We start from the raw sequence: 18,044 nt of genomic DNA, 5'->3' as shown, positions 1-18,044 counted from the left end.
GTGCAGGATCGCGAGGGCCAACCCCAGAGCAGCCCGGGGTCCTATGGGTGACATTTAATTCTGCTAGCAGATGGCGTCCTAGTGCAGGCTGCTGGAGAAAGGCTGGTGTTGCGAGCTTTGTCACTCCCTCCCCGGCCTGCTCGCAGGAGTGTGCTGCACACTCTTTATCCTGAGCTCTCTTTATTTTTCTTTCTGGTGTCTTTTTCTCCTCAGGCTGCATGTCAGGATAATTTTAGCATTTATAGAGAACGGTGCTCCCCACTGGGCACCTACATTAACCCCTCCCGAAGGGAATGTGCATGCCCTGGAGGTTTTTCCCCTCTTTTTTCTTTTACTATTTTTCATTTAAAAATGTATTTTCTAGTACATTTGAATCCTGGAGCAAGCAGGAAAGTTTTTTTAAGTGATCTAAAGATGGGTGGATGTCTTTCTATATTTTAAAACTCAGCTGGCCCTACCCGTGAATTTCTGTGGTGGGCTGCACAGGGTTTGAGTTTCGTGTCCCCACACACACCTTGGTCACTGCAGCACACATACCGGAGTAGCCACTGCTGCCAGCGCGGGGGTGATTATCCGCGTGCATGCTGCGCTTCTCACTGGGGTCCCTGTAGAAAGGTGAGGCTTGGGGGATATAGGAGAGTCTGTGTTGGAACAGACTAGCTCTGAGAGAGGTACCCACCCTCACTGTCAGTTCCAGTCCCTCCCTCACCACCCATCACCCTGCCTGTGGAAAGTAATACTGCCCTGGGCACCCCCTCCTCAGCCTTTAGTGCTGTGAACTGCTGTCCACTGGCTTTGATCCCCTTTCTCTGGTGACTGCCACAAAGTCTCTCAGGGGCACAAACCATTGACACGCTCGGCTGCTAACCTAAAGATTAGAGGTTTGAGTCCACCCAAGAGGTACCTTGGAAGAAAGTCCTGGAGGATTATGGAAGAGTGGTCGATAAAAAAGTTTCAAGCATAAAACTCTCTTATATTCGAATAAACTTCTGTGGGGAAGGTGTCAGAGAGGTAATACAAGCCTGTAAAGAGTAAGGAATGGTATAAAGTCTGCTACAAGAATCCGTTCTCTTATTTTTCTTTGTTTTTTAAATGAATGATGGAAGTGAAATCACCATGGTAGTCACAAACATGAGAGTCTTATTAATAAATGTCAATATTTAGTATGCAAATTATAACTTTTGTATTTAAACATATGATAAAAATTTTTTTATGTCCACTTAAAACTATGCGCGCACACACACACACACACACACACACATATACACACACACACACACACACACCACCCAGTGCCATAGAGTCGATTCTGACTCACAGCGACCCTATAGGACAGGGTAGAACTGCCCCATAGAGTTTCCAAGGAGTGCCTGGCGGATTCGAACTGCTGACCCTTCGGTTAGCAGCCGTAGCACTTAACCACTACACCACTAAAACACCACTAGGGTTTCCTAAAAGTATGCAAGGAGATACATCAAAATTAGTTCCTCAAAAATTCAGTCTGCTTCTAGTTCCTGAAGGGAGACAGTTTGGGATACCACAGTGATTTCCAAATCTGTCTTTGCATTAGATTTTGGGGGTGCTTCTCAAAAATGCAGATTCCTGGGCTTCAGTTCAGACCTATGAATCAGAATTTTGAGTTGGGCGGGTGATATTTTAACAAGATTCGCCGGTTCCTGGGTGGTACTGATGTAGCCAGTCCCAATCCCATGCAGGGACCAGGGTTTGATCTCCTGTGTCCATTTGTTCTACCTCCAGGCCTGAAGCTCCCACTTCGTCCTGCCGAGAGGGCAAGTACACCCCGGGACAGGCAGTGACAAACCACCACTGTGGAATTCTTCCCCACTTTGTTCAGCAGGGCATGGCTGACTCACAGATGGGTAGGAGCCATGAAGCCAAAAGTACCTGATGGTGTGAACCATGGGCAAGAACCCAGACACCTGAGTCTATGCTAAGGCCCTTCATCCTCTCCTTTGGCTGGCTCATCTTAAAATGTGGCATTTTGGGGACTCTCCTTTAAGAACTCCTTGTTCTTCTGTACAGTTCTCAAAACTTGAATTCATCAGGATTGATATTGATCTAAGAAACCCTGCACGGCAGTCTTACTCTGTCCTATAGGGTCTCTCTGAGTTGAACCAACTCAGGGATGGCACACAACAACACGATCTGCCTGGAATCAGCCAAAAGAGGTACCATTGAGTTCAAGATGATGTGACTTCCAAAATTTGAATCTGTTGAAGATTTGGCAGCTGTCAGTGATTTCTAGCCACCCTTCTGTGTCTTATGATTTTAAGAAATTCCCTAAGGGTAGGAGATGTGGCTAGTAATTGTTGTTAGTTGCTGTCTCGATAGTGACCCTACGCACAACAGAATGAAACACTGTGCCATCCTTACAGTCATTGTTGTGCTTGAGCCCATTGTTGCAGCCGCCTTGTCAATAACAACAACAACAAAAAAAATTAATTAGGCAGTATGAAATTGTGAGAAGGATTTGACTTACTGGGCTAAATTTACTACACTTTGCTAGGGGTGTATTGTCCTTCTCTCCTCCTTCTTTTATGCGAGAACTTTGTTGCCTTTTCCTGTGTCTCCATAAGATAAATGAACTAATTTAAAATATTCTCCATGCTTCATCTGTCCACTCCGCAAGCTGTCAACAGGCTTGGGTTGGGAGCTTGCGCACCAGCAGGCTTCAGCCTGGACTACGGTGCTTTTGAAAAAAGAATGTCATTTCCATACCAGCTGGAAACTCCTTTGCAAGTGTGCCTTCACATTCTTGCAGGATTGGGTAAGAAAGTCGATACTTTGTCCAGCTTTCTAAAGCACATTTGCCTGAAAAATCATTACTTTCTTTTTTTAATTGAAAAGGTAGGGGAAGATTTTCAAGAATTGATGAGAGAGAACGTTTTGACATGGAGTTAAAAACCAAAGGAGTAAGAAAAATGACAAATACTGGAGCTACTAAAATGTAGAATTAAATGGAAAAAGCTATCCATTTCTCTTCTAGATACATCATGTTTCTAATTTTGGGTATTTTAATATATTTTTGCCACATGTCTCTTTGCCTAATTTTTTTTTTATTGTGACAAATATATATAACAAAACATTTGCCGTTTCAACACATTCGTCACATATACGGCTCAGTGATGTTTGTTACATTCGTCATGTTGTACAACCATCACCCTTATCTGATCTCAAAATTTAAATGTATTTTAGGGGTTGAATAGTTTTAAAAACAAGATCATGAAATCTTCACGGGTTTATTATTTTTTTTATAGTCGCTGGAATTCATCTTATCTTCCTCCATAGTACATTTAAGGGATATATTCTGTCAGAGCATCAGAGTAGCACACAACTTTAAGGCATTTTCAGTCTTTTTTGTAGCAGGGTCGAGTTCTTCTCTGTATTTACTCAGTGGTATTTGTGGAGGAGGCAAAGCAAAAGAAGTGATAAGTTGGAAAGTGCCTTTACAATCTCTGAGATTGTACAGACAGGCTCCTTTAGGATTTTCCGAAATTTTTTATACTTAATATATTTTAATGAGTCTTTGGGGGAAGTCATAACTTCACCCCACTGCTTATTGCGGCTGCCTGCTTACATTACCCAATACTCTTGTGAGGTATAATATTAAAATCAGCTCTGGTTAAAAGTGGATTTTGGCTTTTAGCCTAACACTGAGCAAATAACCTTTCCAGTCCAAGTTAAATGTTCCCATAAGCTCCTTAAAACCAAATTTTTCTTGTTAAAAAAAGTCACTGAATCTAATTCCTGAAGGGTAGGGTTGTGGAAGCCATTTAAATTAGACTTAAAAACAAATCCTTCCTACATTTTGCTGGCTTGGCCTTTCTTTTGCTAAGGTTGGTTGGGTACTTCTTGGCCAGGTTTGGAGTAAGAGGTCTGAGTTCCCTCAAGGGAGTGTTAGGGCTCATCAGATGGGCGTGGGTCCTGAGCTTGAATTGAGACTTCAAGCAGAATGCAGTGCCTGCCTACCCACTGCTACTAAGCCTTGCAGAATCTCTCTCAAGCCACATCTTTGTGCTTGATTGTGACCCATTTGCTGTCCAGAACTCTGAACCACCAGCCCTCCCAGTTCCCTTTAGCACAAGGCCATGCTTTCTATGGTTTTCATAGTCGGTCAGCCCTAAGTTAGATGAAAGTTTGATAGATGCACTTATAACCTCATCAGAGCTTTCTGTTGGAACTTGACAAGCAGCTTCTCTCTCCTAAATATTTTCACAGACAGCCTTTAAAATAACATTTACCTCTTCCAGGACCACTTTTGCTAGTGGCATGTAGTAGCTATATTTTATTTGAAAACATCATTTGGGGTTTTATAGGAAAAAAAAAAATTATCTCCACAGCTTGTTATCAGTAGGGAGGATAGGCATTCTTGGATGGATGAAAGGTTTATTGGTGGAAAGATTCAAGAAGCTATTTTGTGATAAAGGATTTCTTTGCATTTTTTTCCTGTAGTCAAGTAAATTGCTTATGGGTTCTTGCTAAGAAAAATAATCCCACTGGTGCTACTTTTAATTTGACCAGGTTTGGAATGTTTTCAGAAGGGTTAAGCTTCCTTTGCATTAGTGTCTGTCGTGGTCAAATGAAGGAATGGCTTTGGAACGGTCTAGATTTTTTTTATGATGCATTCTCTGACCTTCCCATATGAGGTTCAGTACAGTGGGCCAAGGCAAGGCAATAGCACCATTTCTACTTGACTTTTAGAGGTTTAGTGTATCCCATCTCCTACCCTAGGCCTCAGACAGATATACCACTCATGTTAGAAGAGTTAGTGTTTCCTATGAGTCTACTCACTGCTATCATATAACAGGGACCACCCTGGGAGATTATGGAGCTGCGGCATGACCCATCCCTGATGACAATGACTTGTGTGACTTTAGGCAAGTCATTCCCCCTCCTAGCCTGAGAGTCCTTGCTCATTAGGTGATCTTAAAGGTTTCCTCTCTTCTAAAATTCTGTGCTATCTGAAAGAGGAAAGGGGAAAGTATTAGAAAAACATGGTATGAGTTGTATGGAGAGGGAGTAGACCAGCTGACTAATAGTTCAGGGTAGGTTTTTGGGTTTCCAGAGTGTGAGTCCAGTTTTCTAGGGTTGTTCAGTAGTTGGCCATAGTTCTGAAATGTTTGGTTTGATTAACCCTGCCAATATGCTAAGTGCCAAAACCAAACCAAACCCGTTGCCATCAAGTCAATTATGACTCACAGTGATAAGTAATCAAAACTACCTTCTGACTGTTATTTGAAAGCATGGGTGTAACCAGAAAAGCGGCACTGCAGGTTCCTTCATGGAGCTCCAAGTTCACTCTGTTCTGAGAAGGTTCAGATCCAGAGGTCCCCACTGGTGTGTCCGATGCGCCCTGAGGTCAGTCTTAACAACAGGCACACACCAAAATGTCATCCACCACCATGATTTCTCATCTGAGGCTACTGAGAGTTATACTTTATCTGCAAGAGACAGAGTTGATAGTACCTTCTTGTCTGGTTCATTAGGTAAGTTATCTGAACAAGTGAAAATAGTCCCGGTAGGGCATAGAAGCATTTTATGAGTAGGTGGGTCAAGTTGTGGTAAGACCTTCGTAAAACCTAAACCCTGGGGGGAAGGGAATGACCCTCAACTGCTCGAGCCTCTATTTTTAATCTGATCCTCTGCTGAGTTCCTGAATATTTCACCTGAACCGGAGCAGGTGACTCTTTCTTTTCCTGGAGGCTCTGAGATGGGTTTTCATAGGAACTTTCAGTTTTACACTGTCACAGGAATGGCTTTAGCCCAATCCAAGTCCAAAGTAAAAGTCTGAAATCACTCGAGAGAGATGTGAGAAACCTGCATAACACTTGGGCAAATGTCACACAAGTCTTGTAATAGAATAATTTCTCCACGTTACTAATATAGATTTTTTTTAAAAACTAAAACACTTTAGTTAAAATCATTAAAAAAAATTTTTTTTCACCTAGAAAAAGGCAGTATAGGATGTATAGATGCTCCCTATACTATAAGAAGGATCTTTTAGCCCAGATAACTAGTTCCATATGTGTGTGTATATATATATACATTTTTTTAATGAGACATACATGCATACACACATACACACACACACAAAACTAGACATCTGGGCCAAAAGATCCTTCTTACAGCATAGAAAGCATCTGTACTCAACAGGAGGAAAAAACAGCTGCAAACAGCCATTAGTAATTGAAGCTTGGAATGTATGAAGTATGAATCTAGCAAAATTGGAAGTTGTCAAAAATGAAATGCAACGCTTGAAGATCGATATCATAGACATTAGTGAGATGAAATGAACTGGTATTGGCTATTTTGAATCGAACAATCTTGTGGGCTGCTATGCTGGGGGTGACAAATTGAAAAAGAGTGGCATCACATTCATTGTCAAAAAGAATATTTCAAAATCTATCCTGAAGTATGATGCTGTCCGTCAGTAATAGGGTAATATCCATACGCCGACAAGGAATACCAGTTAATACAACTGTTATTCAGATTTTTGCACCAACCACTAAATGCCAAAGATAAAGAAATTGAAGATTTTTACCAACTTCTGTAGCCTGAGATTAATCAAACATGAGATCAAGATGCATTGATAATTATTAGTGATTGAATTGCACAAGTTGGAAACAAAGAAGAAGAATTGGTAGTTGGAAAACATGGCCTTGGTGATAGAAATGATGCCAGAGATTGCATGATTCAATTTTGCAAGAACGACGACTTATTCATTGGAAATACCTTTTTTCAGCAACATAAGTGGTAACCTTACATGTAGACCTCACCAGATGGAATACACAGGAATCAAATCAACTACATCTGTGGAAAGAGATGATGGACAAGTTCAATATCATCTGTCAGAACAAGGCCAGGGGCCGGCTGTGGAACACACTGTCAGTTGCTCATATACAAGTTCAGGTTGAAGCTGAAGAAAATTAAGACAAGTCCATGAGAGCTGAAGTATAACTGTTTTAGGCTAGGTTCTCTAGAGAAGCAAAACCAGTAAAGTGTATATAGATAGATAGAGAGATAGAGAGATTCAGAGAGAGAGAGAGAGAGAGAGATTCAGAGAGAGAGATTTGTATCAAGGAAATGCTCACACGGTTATAGAGGCCAGAATGTCCCAAGTCTATGGGTCAGGATGGCGGCTTCTCCTGATTCATGTAGCCACAGGGGCTGGCGAACCCAAGATAACATGTCAGAGAGCAGAGTTCTTGCTCACAGGCTGCGAAGATCAATGAATCCCAAAGATTAGCAGGCAAGACTGCAGGTAAGCTGCTAGTTCAAGTCCGAAGAACCGTAGGTCAGATGAACAGGCGCGAGCTACAAGATCCAGTGCGACAAAAAGCCTTGCTAGAATATCCACTTTTATTTGATGCAGGCCACAAACCTGAGGAAACTCCCTTTCAATTTATTGGTTATTCACAGCAGATTCCATCATGGAGGGGAGACATCAAACCTCAACATAGAAGTGAGCACAACATTATACGATAACCAAAACACTGAGTGAGAATCATGGCCCAGCCAAGTTGACACACAGTCTTAACCCTCATAACAACCTTAAGTATATCCCACCTGAATTTAGAGACCATCTCAAGAATAAATGTGACACATTGAATACAAATGACCAAAGACCAGATGAGTTGTGGGACGACGTCAAAGACTTCATGCATGAAGAAAGCTAAAGGTCATTAAAAAGATGGGAAATGAAAGAAAAGGCCAAAATGGATGTTAGAAGAGACTCTAAAACTTGCTCTTGAATGTTGAGTTGCTAAAGTGAATGGAAGAATGATGAAGTAAAAGAGCCGAACAGAAGATTTGAAAGGGCAGCTCAGGAAGACACAGTAAAGTATTATAACGAAATGTGCAAAGACCTGGAGTTAAAAAACCAAAAGCAAAGAACACGCCCAGAATTTCTCAAGCTGAAAGAACTGAAGAAGAAATTCAAGCTTTGAGTTACAATGTTAGAACTGATTATTAATGGATGTTTGCGGCTGTTTCATCTCATTTTGAGTTGTGCCACGTAAGGAAGTGAAGGTCCCGAAAGCTTGATTCCATTCACGTCATTAAGGTCGACTCTACTCTGAGGAGGCAGCTATTTCCCAGTTGTCTTTTGAGTGCCTTCCAACCTGAGGGGCTCATCGATATCAGACAATGTTCTGCTGCTGTTCATAAGATTTTCACTGATCCATTTTTTTTTTTGAAATAGATTGCCAGGTCCTTCTCCCTAGTCTGTCTTAGTTTGGAAACTCCGCTGAAACCTGTCTACCATGGGCGACCCTGCTAGTATTTGAAATACTGGTGGCATAGCTTACAGCATCACAGCAACATGCAAGCCCCCACAGTATGGCAAGCTGAAAGACTAGCAGTACAGTTTACACTATAAACCAAAACACCAAACCCATTGCCGTTGAGTCGATTCCGACTCATAGCAACCCTATACAACCCTAAAACTTGAGGAACTCCTCTCTCACAGAGTAATGAAGCGACTATATATATATACACACATAAAACAGCAGAGAAACAGAGGAGTCTGAATTTCAGGATGGGATGGATTATCTCCATCTTTAAAAAAGTTATATACGTGATAGAAGACCACACTTCAGTTTTGTGATTGCCAGTGAGGCATAATATAAGCAGTAAACATTTCTCAGAGTAGGAACATACTCCTTCACACATCTGCTTCGGTAATTCCCTGTTCTGTTGGAAAAGATCTCACAGACATGGAATTTTTAAACATCGAGAAAATTCCATTAAGAAATAGAGGGAAAATGAAAAACTCATTTTAAAAGCCTTGCCAAGAATAAGTAATATGTGGTTTAGCACATGAAAAATAGTTAACTTTTGATCGAAATGAGCTTTTCGAAGAAGTTACTGGTTTTTTCCTTAGGCTTAAGTGCTTTGCTAATACCTGTGTGGAGTTGGTCAGCCAATTTTTCATGACAGAAAGAAAATCATATATAATTGGATAATATGTAGTTATTTTCATGAAGAAAATCCACGTTTGGAATCACCTCTTACTCTTCTCTTGCACCCTACTTTCTTTTTATGACCTGTTCATAGCTGGCTAGAGAGAGCAAAACAGAGGAAGGCATCTGATGTCTTTGGTTCCCTGTGGGAGTAAATTTGTTGGTTAGTTCATATGATTTTAGTGTTATGAAGGTGGGGAGCTCTAAAGATTTTGCTTACGCCCCACCCTTTTTTATTATTACTGTAAAAACAATAAAACAACATCAAAAAAAGTAAAAGAGAAGCCTGGTATTCCACTGATCTAAACATTCTGGTTTTCATTTTTGCTTATTCATTGTTGCTTACTCACTGTATTCATATTAATTTATATCCCAAACGGGAAACCCTGGTGGCATAACAGTTAAGTGCTACAGCTGCTAACCAAAAAGTTGGAGGTTTGAATCTACCAGGCACTCCTTGGAAACTCTTTGGGGCAGTTCTACTCTGTCCTATAGGGTCACTATGAGTCGGAATCGACTCGATGCAATGTTTGTTTTTTTAAATATCCCAAACATCCTGCTTTGCTTAAATTTTAGATATTTTTTATTATTCTGCGTCAGGGGTTCTTACATATGGAACCTTTTTGCAATTTTTGCTTAAGGCTATGAAACTCTAATCAGAATAATGTTTATTAAATACTTAAAATAGCATACACAGGATTACAAAGGAGACAATATTGCAGTAGACTTAACAAAATAAAAAGCAGTATGTGATATAACAATATGTGTTTTTCCATCAGTATCATTAAATAATGTATTATAATGAAACCTGGAGTTTGAAAACCAAAAAGAGAAGAACACGCTTGGCATTTCTCAAGCTGAAAGAACCAAAGAAAAAATTCAAGCCTTGAGTTGCAATATTGAAGAATTCTACAGGGAAAAACTAAATGATGCAGGAAGCATAAAAAGAAGGTGGAAGGAATGTAGAGTCACTGCACTAAAAAGATTCGGTTGACATTCAGCCATTTCAGGAGGTAGCATATGATCAGAACCGATGGGTGCTGAAGGAAGAAGTTCAAGCTGCACTGAAGGCGTTGGCAGTGCAACACTGGAAGTGCTCACTCATCTATGCCAAGAAACTTGGAAGATAGCTATCTGGCCAACCGACTGGAAGGGACCCATGTTTGTGCCCATTCCAAAGAAAGGTAACCCAACAGAGTGCAAAAATTTTTGAGCAATATCGTTACTATCACACACAAGTAAAATTCTGCTGAAGATCATTCAAAAGCTGTTGGAGGAGTACATTGACAGGGAACTGCCAGAAATTCAAGCTAGTTTCAGAAGAGGATGGGAAATGAGGGGGATATCATTGCTGATGTCAAATGGATATTGGCTGAAAGCAGAGAATACCAGAAAGATGTTTACCTGTGTTTTATGACCACGAAGAGGCAGTTGACTGTGTGGATCATAACAAATTATGGATAACATTGTGAAGAATGGAAATTCCAGAACATTTAATCGTGCTCATGCAAAACCTGTACGTAGACCAGGAGGCAGTCATTCGAAGAGAACGAAGGGATACTGAATGGTTTAAAATCAGGAAATGTGTATGTAGGGTTGTATCCTTTTACCATACCTATTCAATCTGTATGCTGAGCAAATAATCTGAGAAGCTGGACTATATGAAGAAGAATGGGGCATAAGGATTGGAGGGAGACTCATTAACATCCTTCTGTATGCAGATGACACAGCCTTACTTGCAGAAGGTGAAGACAACTTGAGGCACTTACTGATGAAAATCAAAGACCACAGCCTGCAGTATGCATTATACCTCAACATAAAACAAAAATCTACACAGCTGGACCATTAAGCAACATCATGATAAAAGGAGAAAAGTCTGACATTGTCAAGGATTTCATTTTACTTGGATCCACAATCAACCTCCATGGAAGCAGTAGTCAAGAAATCAAGTAACACATTGCATCGGGCAAGTTGCTCCAAAAGCCCTCTTTAAATTATTAAAATGCAAAGATGTCACTTTGAAGACTAAGGTGCTCTTGACCCAAGCCATGATATTTTCAGTCAATGAATAAGGAAGACTGAAAAAGAATTGATGCCTTTGAATTATGGTGTTGGCAAAGAATATTGAATATGCCGTGGACTACCAAGAGAATGAACAAATCTGTCTTGGAAGAAGTACAGCTAGAATGCTCCTTAGAAGCAATACTTTGTGTCACGTACTTTGGGTGTGTTATCAGAAGGGACCAGTCCCTGGAGAAGGACATCATGCTTGGTAAAGTAGAGGGTCAGTGAAAAAGAGAAAGACCCTCAGTGACATGGCTTGACACAGTGGCTACAACAATGGGCTCAAACATAGCAATGATTGTGAGCATGGCACCAGACTGGGCAGTGTTTCGTTCTATCTTACATGAGGTTGCTTTGAGTCAGAACCAACTCTGCAGACCTAACAGCAACGACATTAAATAATATGATGTGGCAGATCTATGGGTACATAATCTTTAAGTCGTTCTGAGTATGCATATTTTGAAAGCATCTGTGGGTCTGAAGGTGGAGGTGGAGGGGAGGGAAGTTGAGGAAGCTCAAGCTTGATGGTCCCTATTTTCTAGGTAAACTAAGAGACTCAGTTGACTTTAGAATGTGAGGGTTTGGGGATAGGGCCGAAGATATTTGGAACAGATTTACTGATGGTTAGTTGTTAGTTGAGAGGCCTGGTGGTGCGGTACTTAAGCGGTTGGCTTAAGGTCGGTGGTTCAAAACTACCAGTGTTCCTTTTGAGAAAGTTGTGGCAGTCTGCTTCCATAGAGATTACAATCTTGGAAACCCTATAGGGCAGTTCTATTCTGTCCTATAAGATTGCTATGAGTCAGAATCAACTTGATGGCAGTGGTCGGTGGGTGGAGTTGTTAGTTACTGTCAAGTTGGTTTTGACTCATGGTGACTCCCTGTACAACAGAATGAAACATTTGGTCCTGCTCCACCTTCAGGATTGTTGTTAATGCTGGAGTCTGTTGTTGCAGCCATTATGTACTTTTAGTGTCTTTCAGCCTATGGTGCTCATCTTCCAGCAGTATATGGGACAGTATTCCATTGTAATTATAAAGTTTTCATTGACTAATTTTTGGAGGTAGATTGCCAGGCCTTTCTTCCTAGTCTGTCTTAGTCTGGAAGCTCTGCTGAAACCTGTCCAACATGGGTGACTCTGACGGTATTTGAAATCCTGGTGTCATAACTCCCAGCATCCTTGGGCACACAAGTTACCATAGTACAAGTGATAGACTGGTGGTGGTACTGAGTGATAAGAACAGTGTTATTTTAGTTCTTACTATGCCTCAGATACTGTGTTAGACCTCTTAAATATATTATTTAATCCTGAGGACAGCCTCACGAAGGGTACTTGCTGTTGTCTTTACTTGACTGATGAAGCAACTGAGCTGAGAAGTTACACATGGTTCTCAATCACAAACAGATCATTGAGAAAAGATTGACCATTCTCTAGCCCTCAAAGGAAGACCACCTAAATCACACAGGCAATATCCTGATTCCTGATGCAGTGGAAGGCCACAGTGGTGACAGAGTTATGATTCAGTCCCAAACCTTTGACCAGAGTCTGTTTTACTGCCCCATCTCTTCCCTAAACCAGGAAAGGTAAAAAGAATTTCTGTGTGGCCCTGAGAGCCATTTGAGATTGGAAACCCCCAATTTGTTTTAACTAGAACACAAATCTCCAGACCCACTTGTAGATGATTATTTTTCTCCTGTGGCATCTTAGAAGCCCGAGCAGAGGCAGGCAGTGGTTAGGGGCTGCAGGGGAGGGACTGGGCTCTGGACTGCATGTCTGTTTTCATGTAGGAGAGACCATACCCTGAACAGTCTTCTCAAGGGGGCAGTTGTATCTGCTGGCCTTGTTCTTCCTCTATGAGGTCACCCTGGACATGTCCACACCGCATTGACTTGATAGTTTCTCATCCACTTCCTTAGTTTTATTTCGAGCCGCGATGCCAGGGTGTGTAAATTTGAGCATAAATTTTCTCAGTGTGGTCTGCTGCTGGCCCAATTGAAAGCCAAGATGCAGAGGGGCTGGGGTAAGTCGCAGACAGAACAATTCATGGGTAACAGTTTCTTATAGGGGTCATATGTACTCAGGGGCCCTAGGACAGCTTCTGGTTGTGGGGGGGCAGGAAGAACTCCCCTAGCCCAGCAGCCTGTGTAGCTCTTGAAGAAAAACTGAAAAACTGCTCATGTAGTTGAGTGTGTGCATCAGGGGCATCTGCAAAGGGTCATTTCAACTGTTAAAAACGCCTGTGGGACGTTGGGCAAGAGATAGGTGCTTGAGACCTGTCTCTCGGGGCAGGCTTCTTCATTGCGGATCAGTGAATGGGATGTGCCTTTCCAGGTGCATCCCAGGTCTCCCGGTAAATGTAGCTTCAACAGATACACGGGAAACAGTTCATCTCATTAAGGGGATTTGAGAACCCATACGTACCGCTCTGAGAACAAACTGAACAAAACTGTGCAACCTTTCATGTTGCTGGTCATTTGCTCTGTCTCAGAACGAGTATTGTGGAGGATAATTAGTTCTTATCTTTGATAGAATCTGTTTTTGTTGAGTATCTTTAGACCTTCAGGCTTCCGGCCACAAATAAGTAGAAAACATGTCGTAGTCCTTGCTTTGATAATGCCAATAGCAAGTCATATCTGATATTCATAATAGAGTTTTTTTGTTTTTTTGTTTTTTTTTTTGGTTTGCCCTTGGAACAGGAGAAAGCATGTAAGCCAGCCTTCCTAGATTGTGTCAAATAAGAAAATTGTGCATCTTTGTTAACTTAACTACTGTGATTGAAATGATTGAAATATTATGGTTTCCAGAATTAATTCAGAAAGATCAAAAAGTAGGCAGTTAGGTAGAGTGTAGAAGTCCTCCTAAGTTATACATAACTTAATCAGTTGAGGTGGGTTGTTACAGGGAGGGAAGCACACATCAGTGGCTCTGGCAAGACAGAGCGCCTTTATTTTTGTGGTGAAGTAAATAATTCAGTAGTCCTAGTTTCAACTAACAAATGCTTTATTCCAGGAGAGTAGGAATCTCTGTTTGATCTCTGGAAACAATTTCATGTAATGAAATTTCCTCTAGGAAACAGTTGCAATTTAACGTTAACATGCAAAGAAATGAAAATGCAAATACAAAAGTACTTAGGGAATGCCTGTTTCGTGGTGTAGGAGGCTTTCTTTCCCCACCCATCAGCCAAAAGATGTTTGTTGTTGTTAGGTGTCGTCGAGCCATTTCCGACTCACAGTGACCATATGTACAACAGAGTGAAACGCTGCCCTGTCCTGCGAGGCTCAGGATTGTTGTTACGCTTGAGCCCATTGTTGCAGCCACTGTGTCAATCCATGTCGTTGAAAGTCTTCCTCTTTTTTGCTGACCCTCTACTTCACCGAGCACTATGTCCTTCTCCAGGGACTGATCCCTCCTGATAACATGTCCAAAGTGTGTGAGACAAGTCTCATCATCCTTGCTTCTAAGGAACATTCTGGCTGTTTAGTGACACTTCATAAGCCCTTGGAATAAGGTTTGTCCTAAAGGTCTCTATGCGCTGTAATTGTATGTCCTCTCTGCCCTTTTAATTTGAAATAAACTTGAAATGAAGGACGGAGCCCAGCCCGGCTGTGAGAGAAGTAGAAACGATGTGATTGATTTTCTCGACATAGATAACGTTGCCTATTTTGGGGTTCAGCAAATGCTGCTCTATCCTATCAGTGAAATACTGCTTTCAACATGAGCTTGTGATGTCACCTTTAATATTTCATTTATTTGCAAATGCTTCTTTTGTGTTTAGATATTCTGCGCAGTTCAGGTGGGCCATGCAGGGGCCGGGAGGCCATGTTCTGTTCCCACTGAGAGGGGCCTGGGAAGGAATGGCCGAAAGTGGTCAGAGCCGGTCCGTGTCACCCACAGCCTCCTGGGCCCTTCACTCTGTTGGCTCAGGCGATGCTGTTCCTGTGATTTGCTTCCATGCCTACGCTGAGCTGGAATTTGCAACCAGGTCTGCCTGACTTTGCAGTCCCTGCTTCTCACTGCTGGGAACCATGCCAAGCAGGGACACTGGAGGAGGGTGGTGTTTGTTCAGAAGACTTCCCAGGTTGTTGGCTGGTGCCCTGTGCCGGGTGCCTCTGGTACAAAGACAAATAGAATTTGTCCAGCCCCAAGGGAGCAGCAGATGGACAAGCAAAGAGTCGCACATGGCCAGCAGGTACTCCTAGCCAACGGTTGTGCTGATGTTCTAGCTGGGATGATTATGAAGTTTTATTTGCTGCTTGGTTGCTGGAGACTTTTTAGGCCACTCAGAACTTGTAATACAACCATAGTCCTACTTTCCAGCCAAAAATTGGCTGCTACTACTAAGCCATCCCACCACTCATCTGTCAGTTTGCTGTACTGTGGTGGCTTCCTTGTTGCTGTGATGCCAGAAACTATGCCTCAGTATTTCAGGTACCCACAGGGCCATCCATGGTGGACAGTTTTCAGCAAAGCTACCAGACTAAGATGGACTAGGAAGAAAAGCCTGGTCATCTCCTTCCAGAAATGAGCCAGTGAAAACCTTATGGATCACAGCAAAACATTGTCTGACCTGCTTGCTTTGGGCACGTCACTGGGAGGAGGACGTTGTGTTTGGCAAGATGGAGTGCCAATATAGGTGTGGGGGACCCTCAATGAGATGGAGTAGCACAGTAGCTTTGGTGCTGGACTTGAACATGTTGGTGATTGTTGGGGTGGTGCAGTACTGGGTAGCATTTGTTCTGTCGTGCATGGGTTGCTATGAGTCAAAGTCGACTCAACGGCAGCTCACAACGCCTTTGTCATCATCAGTCTCTTACCCTGGCAAGTGTCATGGATTGAATTGTGTCCCCCCAACATATCTGTCAACTTGCCTAGGCCATGATCCCCCGTACTGTGTGATTGTCCGCCATTTTGTCCTCTGATGTGATTTTCTTGTGTGTTGTAAATCCTGTCTCTGTGATGTTGATGAGGTAGGATTATCAACAGCTATATTAATGAGGCAGGGTTCAATCTACAAGACTAGGTCATGTTTTAAGCCAATCTCTTTTGAGATACAAAAGAGAGAAGTGAACAGAAAGACATGGGATCCTCATACCACCAAGAAAGCAGTGCCAGGAGCAGCATGTGTCCTTCGGACCTGAGGTTCCTGCATGGAGAAACTCCTAGACCAAAGGAAGATTGATAACAAGGACTTTTCTCCAGAACTAACAGAGAGAGAAAGCCTTCCTGTAGAGCTGGTGCTATGAATTTGGACGTCTAGCCTCCTAGACTGTGAGAGAATAAATTTCTCTTTGTTAAAGCCATCCACTTGTGGTATTTCTGTTACAGCACCACTAGGTAACCAAGACAGCAAGTTAAAGTGAAGTTGGTGCCAGGTGCAGTGTGAGATCCCTGAGGTCCCACCTTGCAACCTGCCACCCCTTGGCAGTGCTCATGCTTAACTCTCTCTTGCCTGGGGTTTTTCTACCTCTGAGCTTTGGCTCATATTGTTAACATCCATCTAGGATGTCTTCCCACCCCATGTGCAATGGCTGAAGCCTACTCATCTCTCACAGCATGATCCAAGTCCACCCCTCTCATCCTCTCACTGGCTTGCCTGGTCCTTTTAAAGCCTCACCGGGAATTTTTGCAAGCTTTTGCAGCCTTGAAATGCCCCTCCTATAGGAGTCTTTGCCAATGCGCAGGCATGTCCATGACCATCCCCAGTGCAGCATCTGACCTGCCACAGAAGAGCTGCATGTAGCTTCTGAAATCCAACAGATTCATTACAGGGACCTTCTAACTCTTGGGGAGATCAATTGTTGCTTTGGAAATTCTACTGGCATAGTGGTTAAGTGTTAAAGCAGCTAACCAAAAGGTTGGCAGTTCGAATCCACCAGGCGCTCCTTGAAACCCTATGGGGCAGTTCTACTCTGTCCTATAGGGTCGTTTTGAGTTGGAATTGACTTGATGGCAACGGGTTTAGTTCTTTTTTTTTTTTTTTAACTGCACACAATCAGCGTTCTCTGGTTACATGTAGCTTAAAAAAGTGCTCCTAGAAGGATCCGTATTTGGTAAACTCTCTGTGGTATATCTGTTTGTTGGTCCAAAATAAAAAAGAGTGTGGCTGGGCTGTTGACATTGTTTCAGAAATCATTTGTGTCAGTTTGTGTCTGAACTGCTGTGCCTTTCTCAGTTCTAGAATCCTATCATAATTCTTTAACATTTTCTCAGTGCCAACAATGAGTGCATAGCCTTGTTTTGAGTAAGTATAGCCATGTATCTGATCCCCAGCCCCCTGCCCATTTTTCTAGCTCCACCTCTTGGCCTGGCTGAGCTCATCCTGGGTGCTCTCCCCTTTAGCCTGATACTAGACTCTGTTTTGTTGGGCAAATCTCACCAAATGAAAAGCACAGAGATAAATGGCTTCTGATGCATATCATAAATAAGTATTTAATTCCACACCCTCAGAATCATGAGCCATTTATTTTAATGCTCTAACCTTGAAGTGTAGAAATAACACCCATTTATTTATTTTCAGTGAGATCTTATCTTAGGAGCTCTTGTACAAATACACAGAATTGTGTTTTACCGTTTAATTTCATGATGTCTCTTCTATTTGTAATGCCCTTAGACAGCTGACATCAGAATAGTTCTGCATGGAGGGAGACTGCATATTAATTGCTGCCTCTCACAAATGCAGCCTGAACCCTGAGGTGCCCGTCCAGCGAGGACCTCGCTTGTCAGCGTCCCCCTTTTCCTTACTTCCCTAGCCACTCCTTAGCTCTCTGGGTAAAATGATCTCTCTAGGATTAATCACTGAGCCCTGGTGTTGCAGTGTTTCTGGGCTGCCAACCAAAAGGTTGGCAGTTTGAATCCACCAGGTGCTCCTTGGAAACACTATGGGGCAGTTCTGCTCTGTTCTATAAGGTTGCTATGAGTTGGAATTGACTCAGTGGCAATGGGTTTGGTGTTCTTTTTGGTTTCTGCTTGCACTGAGTTTCAGGCTTGTGAAGGCAGGGTGG

The 18,044-nt window shown here is 42.3% G+C and overlaps 1 protein-coding gene across 5 annotated transcripts in view; it reads left to right on the top strand.

Annotated features, from left to right (window-relative positions):
- The window catches only part of KDM4C (lysine demethylase 4C), a 391,685-nt gene that overhangs the window by 282,217 nt on the left and 91,424 nt on the right, over positions 1-18,044 (top strand). Inside the window, exon 18 of one of the 5 annotated variants that reach the window (XM_064290525.1) lies at positions 1-18,044. This exon is cut by the window's left edge and continues 12,862 nt beyond it. The exons of the other annotated variants lie outside the window; for them this stretch is intronic. The gene's annotated coding sequence lies outside the window, so the exon portion shown is untranslated. 5 annotated transcript variants of the gene reach the window in all.

Source organism: Loxodonta africana, chromosome 9, assembly GCF_030014295.1.
Source record: "Loxodonta africana isolate mLoxAfr1 chromosome 9, mLoxAfr1.hap2, whole genome shotgun sequence".
In the NCBI taxonomy this organism is placed as follows: domain Eukaryota; kingdom Metazoa; phylum Chordata; class Mammalia; order Proboscidea; family Elephantidae; genus Loxodonta; species Loxodonta africana.
The sequence above is the reverse complement of the archived record's forward strand: the minus strand, read 5'-3'. Positions and strand labels throughout refer to the sequence as shown.